Genomic DNA, 15,925 nt, shown 5'->3' on the forward strand with positions numbered 1-15,925 from the left:
TTGCTCCTCCCTTCCTATAGGCAAAAACTCAAACAGGAAGTACCCATGCTAAGGTCTATTCAATCCTGGTCTGACCAATCGAAATCCATGCTTCAAGATTGCTTTGATCACGCTGACTGGGATATGTTCCGGGAAGCTTCAGATAATAACACTGACATTTACACGGACACTGTGACTGAGTTCATCAGGAAGTGTATAGGGGATGTTGTTCCCATGGTGTCTATTAAACCTACCCAAACCAGAATCCATGGAAAGATGGCAGCATTCGCGCTAAACTGAAAACCTGAACCAACAATGACGAGACAGCCTACAAGGAGGAGGTGAGGGCCCTGGCGGAGTGGTGCCAGGAAAATAACCTCTCCCTCAACGTCAACAAAATTAAGGAGCTGATGGTGAACTTCAGGAAACAGCAGAAGGAGCACGGCCCTATCGTCATCAATGTGACCATAGTAGAGAAGGTGGAAAGATTCAAGTTCCTCGACGTACACATCACTGATGATCTGAAATGGTCCACCCACACAGACTGTGTGGTGAAGAAGGCACAACAGCGCCTCTTTAACCTGAGGAGGCTTAAGAAATTTGGCTTGGCCCCTAAGACCCTTGTAAACTTTTACAGATGCACAATTGAGAGCATCTTGTCAGGTTGTATCGCTGCCTGGTACGTAAACTGTACCGCCTGCAACCGCAGGGCTCTCCAGAGGGTGGTACGGTCTGCCAAACGCATCACCGGGGGCACACTGCCTGCCCTCCAGGACACCCACACTACCCAATGTCACAGGAAGGCCAAAAAGATCATCAAAGACATCAACCACCCGAGCCACGGCCTGTTCACCCCACTATCATTAAGAAGGCGAGGTCAGTACAAGTGAATCAATGCTGGGACCCATTGACTAAAAACAGCTTCTATCTCAAGGCCATCAGACTGTTAAATAGTCGTCACTAGCCGGCTACCACCTGGCTACTCAACCCTGCACCTTAGAGGCTGCCGCCCTATACACATAGACATGGAATCACTTGCCACTTTATTAATGGAACACTAGTCACTTTAAAACCTCTTAAGGATCCGCCCCTTTGTTAAATTTTCGCCTAAAATACCATACCCAATTCTAACTGCCTGTAGCTCAGGCCTTGAAGCAAGGATATGCATATTCTTGGTACCATTTGAAAGAAAACACTTTGAAGTTTGTGTAAATATGAAAGGAATGTAGGAGAATATAACACAATTGATCTGGTAAAAGATAATCCACAGAAAAAAAACGTTATTTTGTATTGTTTTTGTACCATCATTTTGAAATGCAATAGAAAGGCCATAATGTATTATTCCAGCCCAGGTGCACTTTAGATTTTGGCCATTAGATGGCAGCAGTGTATGTGCAAAGTTTTAGACTGATCCAATGAACCATTGCATTTCTGTTAAAAATGTTGTATCAAGACTGCCCAAATGTGCCTAATTTGTTTATTAATAACTTTTTATGTTCAAAATTGTTCACTCTCCTCAAACAATAGCATGATATTATTTCACTGTAATATCTACTGTAAATTGGACAGCGCAGTTCGATGAACAAGAATTTAAGCTTTCTGCCAATATCAGATATGTCTAAGTCCTGGGAAATGTTCTTGTTACTTACAACCTCATGCAACCCCGTGGATGGGACACCGATCCCGAAGTTAACAGCTTCTACCCCCAAGCCATAAGACTGCTGAACAGTTAATCAAATGGCTACCCAGACTATTTGTATTGACCCCTTTTTTTTACGCTGCTACTACTCACTGTTTATTATCCATGCCTAGTCACTTTACCTTTACCTACATGTACATATGACCTCAATTACCTCGACTAACCCGTACCACCACACATTGACTCGGTACTGGTACCCTCTATATATAGCCTCCTTATTGTTATTTTATTACTTTTTTTACTTTAGTTTATTTAGTTAATAAATCTTTTGCAAATATTTTCTCACAAAAAATGTATTTTAATGTTTTGTTCTCTATCTTTGAATTCAGATATTAATTTCATGTCATCTAATTAGCATTGGTAATTTGCTAGCGAGGCTGCTAAATCGCAAATTCAAATTTGATTCCTGATTTTGGCCGTGTTACCACGAGACCTGACAGTATTCCCTCGAGATTGGCCCCAATTACCACAAGAACTTGCGGGATCACATTCAAAGCAGAAAGCTAATTTGAATCTGTAGTTTCGTAAATTAACAATGCTAAATAGATGAAACTAAATGGATATATTTATTCCAGGATGTAGAACGAGACATGTACAGCTAGCTTTCCTATTCCTTCTGGGAATCAAGACTGCAGAGGTTTTTATCAATTTTTAGGCCACTACTAAGGTATAAAAAACATTTGACAAAATACCATTCCTTTCTTTGGTTTGTGTTGAAAACAATTTAGAGAGGATTTGAGGACATTGATCTTATGAATTAGTAAAAGATGGACCTGGATTGTACACCTCTCATCTATTATAATCCAAACATCACAGTTCTATCAACACTCTGTCCTGTCATGCATTGAGTTTAGCCTCAGCCTTTAGTCAAGCACTGCCACACCATTAGAACTAATGTGAGCTATTCAAATTAAAACCCTTAGAAAGAGAGAGAGGGAATCAAAAAAGCTATATTACAGAGATCACGCCAAAAAGCAGCATTTTAAAAATCAATACCAAAGATTTCAGTAAAACTCTCATGTATCATTGAAAAGTAGCCGTGAGTTTATTACCTTTTTACTGTAAGGAAGAACTTTGATACAGGTTCACTTTTGATTTTGTGATGAGCAGTCATTATTATGGCTGATACAATTTCTTAGACTTCTGAATCCATAACAAAGGAATCAGACGCTGTTTCAGCACTCTGCCGAGTTAAGGGGGAAAACAGAGACATATCAAAGTTTGAATCGGCCATTATGACTACTGTCTACCAATAAGCATGACTACGGCTAATTTAAGGAGCATGTAAGGGTTTTTGGAACAATGGGTCATAATATTATTTTTAATATCCTTCCCATACTCTCTTTACTGTGTGTTGATTCTGGGAACAACCAAAATGATCCATCTCCTCCCACATGTCAGAGTAATGGAGACAGACAGTAATGGTGGCAGTAAACTTCTGGCTGACTCCTTCGAGAGGAGAGGGAAAGAGTGGTGGGAGAGAGGGGAAGAGTGGCGAGAGAGAGGAAGAGAGTGGTGGGAGAGAGGGGAAGAGTGGAGAGAGAGGAGGAGAGTGGTGGGAGAGAGGGGAAGAGTGGCGAGAGAGAGGAAGAGAGTGGTGGGAGAGAGAGGAAGAGTGGAGAGAGAGGAAGAGAGTGGTGGGAGAGAGGGTAATAGAGAGAGAGAGGAAGACCGTTGTGGGAGAGAGGGAAAGAGTGGAGAGAGAGGAGGAGAGTGGTGGGAGAGAGGGGAAGAGTGGAGAGATTGTGGGGATATGATTCACAGTGAGTACTACAACAGGACAAGGGAGTGTTATTGATGGAGCTGTGTAGGTCTCTGTCGTCCCTCAGGCCTCTAGTTCAAACTGAAGAAGTGTTATCTGGAATGGCATTCAGTGTAATACAAACACACGTATACACAGGCCTCAAGCACGTGCATGCAAACACACTCGCACTCAAACATGCACGTGCACACCCATGCACACACACAGAGAGAATGTAATACACACAAACAGACACAATTTCCATATTTACTGCTGGGTGAGGAAGGAGAAAGGAGAGGAACAAAACTCATAAATAAATGACAATGCACAGCTTGCCCTGAAAATAGAAGTCTAATTTTGTGTTTGCATTATATTCAGCTGGTAAAATGTAATCTCCCTTTTAATACCCTCCATTGTTTAAACAGGAGAGAGGTTGCTGAAAAATAACATTAAGAATGCAACCTTATGAAAATCGATTTGGGAATGAAAAATATTATCTCTGCTTGGTTGTTTATTAATGCAACTTCAGGCATATCAACACTATCTACAGAAAAATCTAAGGAAAATGTTTGGTTTTTTGTCATCTTTTTTAATGGGGAAAGGCTGCAGGACGGGGTGTAGCAACATGTAAAGTTATTGAAGATAAATGCCAAAAAGTGTAAATGTTTGCACCATTGTTTTGAATAAGATTAGAATCAAAACGTATCTGAATAGAAAGTGGTTATCACCACTACATATGTATACTGTGGGTATTTTTTTTTGCAAATACAGAAAATGCAACTGCATTTCCTTCCACTGTAACCTCCTGTTGTAGTAATTAACCACCCAAAGCAGCACCAAACACACATTCTTAATGGCTGCATATAAGTGACATAGATTGACTGCTATAGGATAGGTCATACTGGTGAGAAACACTCTAGGGAACACTAATACGCCTCTCGAAAACATCATCAAAAATACATAGTTGACAGCAGAAAGCAGACTTGTTTTTTTCTTCTTCAGGTAAATGAATTAAAATGCTTTTACTAACTAAACAATTACTGTGGTTTTAACTGTACCAAATAAGCAATCATGTCCTTAAGCGGTGAGAATAGATTGTTCCACAGAAGATTTACTGTACAGTATGTGTTGTGAGACCAGAGGTATTGAGTAAAGATGACTAATGCGATTTTTTGTTGTTGTGAGGGAACTGATAAATTGTACCTCTGTGGACCATTGGGCTGTTGGGCTGTGTGGCTGGATCCTAGCTGCCCGCTGTATTATATCATACTGTAAATGGCTGAGCCACAGAAGGCAGACTAGACTAATCACTTGGGTTGGTAAGCCAATCCTCCACGGACACGCACCGCAAGTATGAAAGTGTGTCTGTAGCCTCGATTATTTATTCATTTTGTTTGATTCAGGGGCAATGTTCCTCTGTTGGATTACCGCGTCGACTCCCTATCTGGTGAGAACACTGGCACCCTGCCCTCTGTTTAAGATATCAAAGATTTGCGGCGTCTCATTGCCTGGCGTTGGCTCGCCTTTGGGGAGTTTCACTAAACATGAAATGGATCAAGCCACAGCGATGTTGAGAGAGAGGGAGGGAGACGGAAAGAAAGAGCATGGGGACGGAGGGAGAGAGAGAAAAATGAAAAGACGTAATGGGTTCTTCTGTTTCAGAGGAAGAAGTGCTGTCGCTGCCTCCAGAAGCTACAGTTGCATCTTCCCTCTGCTCTGAGAGCCTGGTGGTCTCAGGAGAACCAGGCTGTGGGGACGGAGGCTAGAAGTTATCACCAGAGAGGACGGTGTCTGTGTGTTTCTGTAATCTGTGTATATTAGTTACGGCAGATTAATACATTTCCTCGCTTTAGTTTTGTTTCACCATTATGATTGTCACGTTCCTGACCTGTTTTCTCTTGTTTTGTATTTATTTAGTATGGTCAGGGCGTGAGTTGGGTGGGTTGTCTATGTGTTGTTTTCTATGTTGGGGTTTTGTGTGTTCGGCCTGGTATGATTCTCAATCAGAGGCAGCTGTCAATCGTTGTCCCTGATTGAGAATCATACTTAGGCAGCCGGGGTTTCACGTGTGTTTTTGTGGGTGTTTGTATCTCGTGTCAGTGTTCGTGCCACACGGGACTGTTTTCGGTTTGGTTACGTTTGTTGTTTTGTATCTTGAAGTGTTCTGTTTTACTTTCATTAAATAATGAACACTAACCACTCTGCGTTTTGGTCCTCTCCTTCTGTCAGCGAGGACAGCCGTTACAATGATGTACAAAAACGCGTCTGATTAATAAACCAACAGCCAGGATTTTTTCCATTCCAGGAACCAACTCAGGCTGATGTCATTGTAAAATGACAGGAACAGATTGCATACCGCTTGTACTTGTGTAATGCTAATGAGGAGGCCTAATGGCTGACGGTATTCCCACAATCAGGATATAAGGCAACTTGAGGAAAACCAAGAGGCTAGGAACTCTTTTCCGTACAAACCTTACCTCAAAAATGTCACATCTTTTGTTACAAACCAATGATACACAGCCCCATGGACGGACACCACCTCTCCTACTCTAACCTGAGCAAACACAGCATCCATCATGGCCGCCGTCCGTCTGACCCAATGTGAAGGTGTTCTTATCTCCGAGCTCCTCTGATCAAAACAACCAGATCTGTATCCTCTATCCTCCAAAACGGAACCAATCCACAATCACCTCTGCATAATGGCTTGGGATAATCACTGGAGACCCTGGGGCTAATACCACACTGGGTTTCTGATTTCTCCCCTAAATCGCCATAAAGCATCCTCAAGCATCCTCCTGACTTCAGATAGATTACCTGTCTGTGCATTAAGCATAACTTAGACCACGTCTGAGACCACAGAAGACGCCAGCACACTGGCTGCTTAAGAGGGAGACGCTACATCTAGCTCCATCCTTGGCCTCTTCAAAACCACAGGGCTATTACGGCTGCCTGTTAAAAGCTTTGAGAGAGCGAGACGTCCACTCCACATAGTCAAAGTCAGAGGGGAAACAGAGGGGAAAGCGAAGCGCCCCATGCCAAGGTGACTGAACCCATTTGTCTCTCTGTCTCCATCCTGCATCCACTTCTGATGCAACCAGTCCGAGATCTCTAGAGCTGTTTTACAACAACTTCATTAACTGCTTTGAGATGAAGAACGTTGTACTTTGTTCTCAGCATTGTGGGAGTAGAAGGTGGAGGGTAAACAGCACTATCTTGGTGTAGTACCTGCGAGTCAAAGGTCACATTACACTTGGAACTTTGCTCTCAAAGTTAAAACTCTTCATCTTGATATTGGCAACTATAATAGAGATAGGAGTATAGCATCACAATTGCAATGTATTGACTCCAATGTAAAGGCAAGGAAGAGGATCAAACCTTTGGGAAAGAAATGCTAAGTGATCAGTTGGTATGCCCTGCATTGGCTTATGTCCCCTGACTGTGTTTGAGAGAGTGTAGGCTACATGAAAGAAGAAGAGTCAGTAGGGAAGATTGGACATTAAGAGAGGAGGGGTTCAAATCTAATAAACAGGAGCCACCCCCGGATCAATGGCCTCGATTGGAAGGTGATGGTTTTCAAATTATAACCAGCCTGCTCATTATTGGCTGAGTAAGCGTCCACTCGCTACTTCCCCCTCTTTCCTGTTCCTATAGAGGAGTGGGGATCAATGGTGAAGGATGCCTTTTACCCAGTGCGTGCACACACACACACCCTGTCCATAACACTCTCTGAACCCATAAAACGAGAACGGATCAGTGGCGTGTGTGTCTGTGTATGTATATGTGTGTGTGGTAGGTGGCGGGAGGAGGGCGGGGAGGGGAGCGAATGGCGATGTTCCCCCGCTTACATGAACAATGGCTCAATTAGAGGTCCCTGTTGATGTTATGCGATTGCTTTTCTTATGCTAATCTGTACACTAAATGCTCCTCGGTAAGGGGCCAGCGCTCTCTCAGGTTAGCTCGCCATTTCATTATCTAGTCACGTGTAAGCAGCCCAACGCATCGACCGCCACCGTATATCATGTTCATGGGGAGGGATAAAAGTGCCCCGCTGATACGTAAGTGATTTCGGGGATCGTTTTCATCTCTTTTGGTAAAACCTCCCATTATCAATCAAACATCTCTCCCCATTGACGGCGGCCATGTTGGATTGCTGAGGTGTGTGTGATTTGGAGGAATGTGTTGTGCTGTGGTGAGAGGAGGGGAGGAATCTGATCTGAATGTGGAGAAGCTATAGAGAGAGGCTAGTTTTCTGTGTGGAAAATATTCACATACGTCTTGATTCCACATGTGGGTCAACAGGAAGGTCAAAGTAAAACCTGATCAGAATCCATAAGGAATTCTAACAGTAATTAGAATCAAGGGGTTGGAGGTAGCACCGCACCGCTCTGCATTACGCCAAACTGATTTTAAGATTATATGAACATAACTTGATGCTAATAAACAGCCAAGGGGACTTTAATCGTGTTATTCAATCTGAAAACAGGAGCTGTGAGCTCTGAGTAATGATATACACACTGTCAGTCCCCACTGTTTTACTGTGGGAGTTGACGTTAACAGGTACTCACATATCCTCCTCAGCCCCATTTGAACCCCACTTTGCAGATTGAGTCAAATTCCATTCCGAGGGAAAACACTTTCCCTGATGTGATGTGGAAAAACCCACAGAGAGAGAAGTCAATGAGCACATAAACACGTATGCTTTAATGTCACTAAGCAACTCCTATTATCATATGTAATCTCATGTGAAAGTTGGCCTGAACTATCCACACAAATGATATGGCATGGAGTGTCTGTATTGTGTGTATGTCTGCGAGGGGGTGGTAGTGGTGACGGAGTGTGTGTGTGTGTGTGTGTGTGTGTGTGTGTGTGTGTGTGTGTGTGTGTGTGTGTGTGTGTGTGTGTGTGTGTGTGTGTGTGTGTGTGTGTGTGTGTGTGTGTGTGTGTGGTTGCAGGCGTTTTATCTGAATGCAGAGATGTGTTCCCATTATAAAATAAGAGGCTGGGTGGAACAGGACCTTGATGTAAGTGGGGACCGCTTGCAGTAAATAAAGCACTCATCTCTTAGACTCTCAGGCAAAGGCCCAAGTACTTCTCCACTCCTCTTTAGCTCTTTAGCTCTCTTTCCAGCTCCCTTTACCCTCCGTTTCATCTGTTCCCTGCTCTCTCTTTCTCTCTCTTCCCATCTCAGCTTTCTCTTTCCCTCATGCACCCTTTCCCCTCTCTATCTCCACCCCACTCTCCCCCCTCTCTCTCTCTCCACTTATCCGGGGGATACCACTGCCTATCTGTCGTTACTGTAATCAACACAATGGAGTTTCTGTCCTCAGCCACACTGACTCTCCCTAGCCATCGCCCATCGCCCCCGGGGTACAGAGTGGGAGACGAGAGAGAGGCTGGACCTGCCAATCATTGAATCATCACCTCTATGGAATATAACAAATGGATGGGAGAGAGAGAGAGCGAGAGAGCGAGAGAGCGAGAGCGAGAGAGAGAGAGAGAGAGAGAGAGAGAGAGAGAGAGAGAGAGAGAGAGAGAGAGAGAGAGAGAGAGAGAGAGAGAGAGAGAGAGAGAGAGGAAGTTTCTCTTTTAACACAGTGGTTGAATAATGGCCCCAGGCTACAAAGCTCTTACCAGTGGTTACTCCCCTGACCGCTCTCGTTTATGGCCAGACAGAAGAGACCACCTGTAATTACCTGTTAGCTGGAGTAACTGACCTCAGGGCACAGAGTGACAATGTACTGAACTGTAGTGTGAAAGCTGCATTGGATGAGTTTGACTACACAAGAAGACAACTTGGTACGGTGGACAGGCATAGAGTTTTATGAAACTACTCAAACAGTATTAAACAAAACAGTATCACATAAGTATTAGTAAGATAAGCATATGTAGTTGTAGGGTAAATTATTAGAATGTTAACCCTTTACACTTGTACCCGTATATACGGGTTGAAAAGGAAGATGTCAAACATTCTTTGTCACATGCGTCAAATACAACATGTGTAGACCTTACCGGGAAATGCCTACTTACAAGCCCCGAACCAACAGTGCAGATTTGGACATTATTAAGTGCCTGAATTGGAATGTAATGGCTGTACAGTAACATGCTATACATGATGTCAGATCTCAGGCTCTGCACTTCACAGCTCTGTATGGGTTTTGACTGACAGCCGTTCTGAACTTTAGCACCGCACACGACAAGAGGTTGCCCCCATCCCTCCCGCTAATAGGGCAACTTTAGAAAATGTTTTGTTGACTGAGTAAGGGAAATGCTGTAAGTCAAGAGGACTCAATGTGTTCTGAAAGATGAGATGTTGAAGATTATTTTAAATAGCGCTTTGATGTCATACAAGCAAGCCAAAAACCTGAGTCCAAATCTGCACCCTACATTTCCAAATCATAAAACTCATGTCATATACAGTGTCAATGTTAATGATCACTATGTTTTAATGACAAGATGACATGTCGTCATACACTGGGTTGTTTTTTGTTTATTGTGAAGAAAATTCACTGCAGGACACACAACTGAATGCAGTCATGACTCCTTTCTAGGCCACCAAAAGTATTATCTGTTTCTCTGAATTGCCTTGAGAAAGCCGAACACTGTAAGATCGTATTTTATAATTTAGCTAGTCATTTTTGCAATAGAACAACTTACAAATGATGCCCACCTGACCCAGATTGTGATTTACACTACCATTCAAAAGTTTGGGGGCACTAAGAAATGTCCTTGTATTTTAAAGAAAAGCTAATTTTTTGTCCATTAAAATAACACCAAATTGATCGGAAATACAGTGTTGACATTGTTAATGTTGTAAATGACTATTGTAGCTGGAAATGGCAGATGTTTTATGGAGTATCTACAGAGGCGTACAGAGGCCCATTATCAGCAACCATCACTCCTGTGTTCCAATGGCACGTTGTGTTAGCTAATCCAAGTTTATCATTTTAAAAGGCTAATTGATCATTAGAAAACCATTTTGAAATTATGTTAGCACAGCTGAAAACTGTCGCCCTGATTAAAGAAGGAATAAAACTGGCCTTCTTTAGACTAGTTGAGTATCTGGAGCATCAGCATTTGTGGGTTCGATTACAGGCTCAAAAGGGCCAGAAACAAAGCACTTTCTTCTGAAACTCGTCAGTCTATTCTTGTTCTGAGAAATGAAGGCTATTCCATGCGAGAAATTGCCAAGAAACTGAAGATCTCGTACAATGCTGTGTACATACAGAACAGAACAGCACAAACTGGCTCTAACCAGAATAGAAAGAGGAGTGGGAGGCCCCGGTGCACAACTGGGCGTTTTATTGCTTCTTTAATCAGGGCAACAGTTTTCAGCTGTGCTAACATAATTGCAAAAGGGTTTTCTCATGATCAATTAGCCTTTTAAAATTATAAACTTGGAGTAGCTAACACAACGTGCCATTGGAACACAGGAGCGATTGTTGCTGATAATGGGCCTCTGTACGCCTCTGTAGATATTCCCAAAAAATCAGCTGTTTCCAACTACAATATTAATTTACAACATTAACATTGTCTACACTATATTTCTGATCAATTTTATGTTATTTTAATGGACAAAAAAAGAGCTCTTCTTTCAAAAACAAGGACATTTCTAAGTGACCCCAAACTTTTGAGCAGTAGTGTATAATGGACTGTTTTTGGATTGCGTAAACAACAGCAACTGTGTGACGGTGGGGATGCATGGTTGTGTTCCAAACAAAACAACTACAAGTGTTGATTGATTTGATTTGTGCTTTCTCTAGTTCCTAAATGGCACAGCTAGGAGAGCTCAAACAAGTAACTACCTTGTAGTTGAAGACTCTTCTTTGAGACATAAAAGTGCATTGAAATTGCTTAAGAACAGTGCACACTTTGGAGAGGTGTGTGGCCACTTAGAGACACCAGTTAGTCCTCTCACTCAAACCCTTGTAAATGTTTTGTCTTATGTTGCACCTGCCCCACATTTTCCAGGAATAGTCTTATTATGTTAATGAATGTATACAGAATATTTTCAGATTTCGTTATGAACAAATGGGGCGAAAAGTACAGTAAATGTATAACGCACATAAAATCAACAGTATAATGTTTGGATTCAGTCTTGTGTTAAGAGTACTGTTGTGTACTCACATTTGGTCTAATAATCTTCCCATTATCTCCAAAATGTCCCCTTTCAATTGATACAATGGTTATGCATTTTCATATTTCTTCTGTATGAAACATTTCAATTTAGCTCTATCCATATAGACCAATTCCAACAAGTGTAAAGGGTTAAGAAAATAACACTTACCATATGACTGCATAAGAGAGAATAAACTTTGGAGAAAAAAATGAATTCATACTGCTCGGAGGGGATATTGCTCAGAATTGATCCACACTAAGGTGTGAGGTCTCTCTTTCCTCTACCAGTTTTGACAAATGTTAATGCTTATTTTCCTAATAGTGTTCTGCTTGCTGCAAAACCTTCCCCATTACCTCCTGCAAAATGGCCGACGCAGAGCAAGGGATTAACTAAGCACACATTTAGGGCTGCAGAAAAATGGACACCTCCACAGATTTATTGGCATTTATTAGAGTTGTTCTTGTTTAAAGCATAAAACCTCCCACTAAATGCATAATTGAATGGGCTGTTTCTCTGGCTCGCGCAAACCATTAGCGAGAAAATTTATGTATTTAATACATTAGAATAGAAAATGAATTTAAAAAGAAAAAGCCATGAGGGAACACATTATCTTTCCTGTCGGCAGTTTTCGAGTTCAATATTTGGCAGGCTCGTCAGTAAATGAAATAATTATTTCAATTATTGTACAGCATTAAATTATAGTTTGTGGAGAAAGTGGTGACAGGTCTGCAGAGCTATAACACTTCCCCTGCCTCTGACTCCTCTGTCAGTTTTAATGAAGAAACCTCTCCACATTACAGTGAGAAAGAGTGTGAGCGAGAGAGAAGAGGAGGAGAGAGAGAAAAAAGAGAGAGACTGGGGGAATTCTTAGTCCACAGTTTCTTGTAATTTCCTATTCACGTGACATGCTTAATGGTATTGTAGCAGACTTATGGATAGCGCCCTCCCTATGCTATAGAAGGTGTTAGGGAATTCTCACTGCCTGCGAATAACTTATTTTTCACCTCGCTCCCACCATATGTCTTGGCTTTCTGAAGGTAAATGCTGTTGGCCTTGAACAACGAGGTTCAATGCTAAATTTAGTAAATAACGGTTAGAGCTAAAATATACTCCAAGCCTTGCTGTACAATTCTATTTGACATAGACCTCACAGATGCATTATTTTCTGTGATGTTGTACATTGGACAGTGTGGCTGATGGATTCAAAGCACTTCACATAGATTTTTCCAATCCTCCCACTCTCGCCTTGTGTGACGCGTGTGGAAATATACCACCAGCCGCTAAAGCCCTATCAAGGAGCCTCCTAATGTTTGCATTAGCCCCCCTGCTAGATGCCCTGTCCTCCTGCACACAGGAGAATGCACTCTATAAATAGCCAATGAGGGGTGGGCCTCTTTAAGCCAATGGATCCCATCCATGCCGCCCATTTAACTCCATCCCCTCCATACAGATACCAGACCTCTGATCCCTGCAGCATTTAACCAAATTAAAACCAACCTTAATTAGCCAGACAACACCCAGCTGATAGAAGCATGAAAACCAGCCCTCGCCCAAGGACACGGCAGTGTAAAAGGACTAGCATGAGCTTAAAAAAGTAGCGGCACCAGTAAGGCCTATCCTTCATTTGTATTTCGCTAATGTGCCATCCCCTCTCACTGTACGTGGCCCACTGCTCCCAACACACGGTGAGCAATTACTAACACTCAACCTCCATACTGCACTTCATCAACGTGGCAACACCAGGGGAATAAATTCCTGAACAATACAGCAGGAATAATTCATATATTGGTCAACCAACACAACTAATGGACAAAGCGGTGTTTAGCGCCTGGAGTCACATGACATTTTGCCAAGGTTACGCTGTCTGAGAGAAATACCAAGTGGAGGGGCAGAGATATCCAGGATGCAATGCAGCAGTGCCGTCTCCTCAGAGTTTCAAAATGCACTATTGGGAGATGGATCGCAAGGCAAAGTGAAACATACAGTGGTGTATTAATGAAATGTATTGGTCATCTCCCTCACTGAACATGGTCTAAAATATGTTTCAGATTCACACCTGTCTACAATGTCTGAAAAATGTTTGTTTATGTATTCATGAACAAACAATCCCATTTTACCTGGCTTGCGATATAATGTATTGTCATGGCTGTTGGAAAAAGAGGACCAAGGTGCAGCGTGGTCAGCGTACATGTTCCTTTATTAAACAAGACGCCGAAACAAAACAATAAACACTACAAAAACAAACCGTGAAGCTCAAAGGCTATGTGCCCTAAACAAAGTCAACTTCCCACAAATACAGGTGGGAAAAAAGGCTACCTAAGTATGGTTCCCAATCAGAGACAACGATAGACAGCTGTCCCTGATTGAGAACCATACCTGGCCACAACATAGAAATAGAAAATCATAGAAACACAAAACATAGAATGACCGCCCCAACTGACAGTACCCCCCCCCCTCCCCCCAAAGGTGCGGACTCTGGCCGCAAAACCTAAACCTATAGGAGAGGGTCTGGGTGGGCATCTATCCGCGGCGGCAGCTCAGGTGCGGGACGCAGACCCTGCTCCACCGCTGGCTCACTTTGGTGGCACCTCTAGTGCGGGGACCCTCGCCGCCGACCCCGGACTGGGGACCCTCGTAGCGGGCCCCGGACTGGGCACCCTCGCTGGGGACCCCGGACTGGAGGCCGTCGCTGGAGGCTCCGGGCTGGAGGCCGTCTCTGGAGGCTCCGGGCTGGAGGCCGTCTCTGGAGGCTCCGGGCTGGAGGCCGTCTCTGGAGGCTCCGGGCTGGAGGCCGTCTCTGGAGGCTCCGGGCTGGAGGCCGTCTCTGGAGGCTCCGGGCTGGAGAACGTCTCTGGCGGCTCCGGGCTGGAGAACGTCTCTGGAGGCTCCGGGCTGGAGAACGTCTCTGGAGGCTCCGGGCTGGAGACCGTCTCTGGAGTGGAGAGACACACAGGAGGCCTGGCTCTGGGAGCAGGCACAGGACTCACCAGGCTGGGGAGACATACAGGAGGCCTGTTCCTTGGCCGAGGCACCGGATACACTGGGCCGTGGAGGCACACTGGCGGTCTCGAGCACAGAGCTGGCACCACACCTCCTGGCTGGATGCCCACTTCCACCTGGCAAATGCGGGACGCTGGCACCGAGCACACCGGCCTGTGAATGCTCGGCCGAGACACAGTGCGCATCATCCCATAGCACGGGGCCTGACCAGTCACATGCTCGCCACGGTAAGCACGGGGAGTTGGCTCAGGTCTCCAACCTGACTCAGCCACACTCCCCGTGTGCCCCCCCAAAAAAATGTTTTGGGGCTGCCTCTCGGGCTTCCTTGCCAGCCTTGTTCCCTCATAACACTGCCGCTCCGCCTTAGCTGCCTCCAGTTCCTCCCTTGGACGGCGATACTCCCCAGCCTGCCTCCAGGGTCCCTTACCGTCCAGGATATCTTCCCATGTCCAGGAGTCCTCTCTACCACGCTGCTTGGTCCTTTGGTGGTGGTGGGAAGTTCTGTCACGGCTGTTGGAAAAAGAGGACCATGGTGCAGCGTGGTGAGCGTAAGACGCCGAAACAAAACAATAAACACTACAAAAACAAACCGTGAAGCTCAAAGGCTATGTGCCCTAAACAAAGTCAACTTCCCACAAAGACAGGTGGGAATAAAGGCTACCTAAGTATGGTTTCAATCAGAGACAACGATAGACAGCTGTCCCTGATTGAGAACCATGCCCGGCCAAAACATAGAAATAGAAAATCATAGAAACACAAAACATAGAATGCCCACCCCAACTCACGCCCTGACCAAACCAAAATAGAGACATAAAAAGGATCTCTAAGGTCAGGGCGTGACATGTATATTAGTGATGGGGGGGGAAATCGTTACAGTTACATATCGGGATATTATTTTTTATTATATAACGTATCGTATCATTTTGACAATATAGACGTATTATTTTTGTGCTAGTTGGCTGTACTAGCACCAAAACTCTGTGTGCTTGTCCTCCGTGTTCTTTTTGGAATAGGAAGCTAATTGGTTTTGAGCACTTTTATTTCCATGACCAATCAAAACTTGTTTTCTCATGGCTCTCTCTTGTCCCTTTGCAGCAGACATATGAGTAATATGTTTGGAACATTGAATCGCAATAAAATCACAATATCAAATTACAATACATATGGAATCGTCATAATCGCAATACATATTGTATTGTAATGGTACCTAAGCATTGTGATAATACCATATTGTGAGGTCCCTGGCAATTCCCAGCCCTACTGTATATCGTGGCAAATGTTTCATTCTTTAGGCCAATTTGTTTCAGGATGCAGTCAATCGCTTCCAATGGTGAAACAATGGAGCGTTGCGATCCATGAATTGGATGCATGTTCCCTGGATCAGAGCAGC

Source organism: Salvelinus namaycush, chromosome 1 (assembly GCF_016432855.1).
Source record: "Salvelinus namaycush isolate Seneca chromosome 1, SaNama_1.0, whole genome shotgun sequence".
In the NCBI taxonomy this organism is placed as follows: Eukaryota; Metazoa; Chordata; class Actinopteri; order Salmoniformes; family Salmonidae; genus Salvelinus; species Salvelinus namaycush.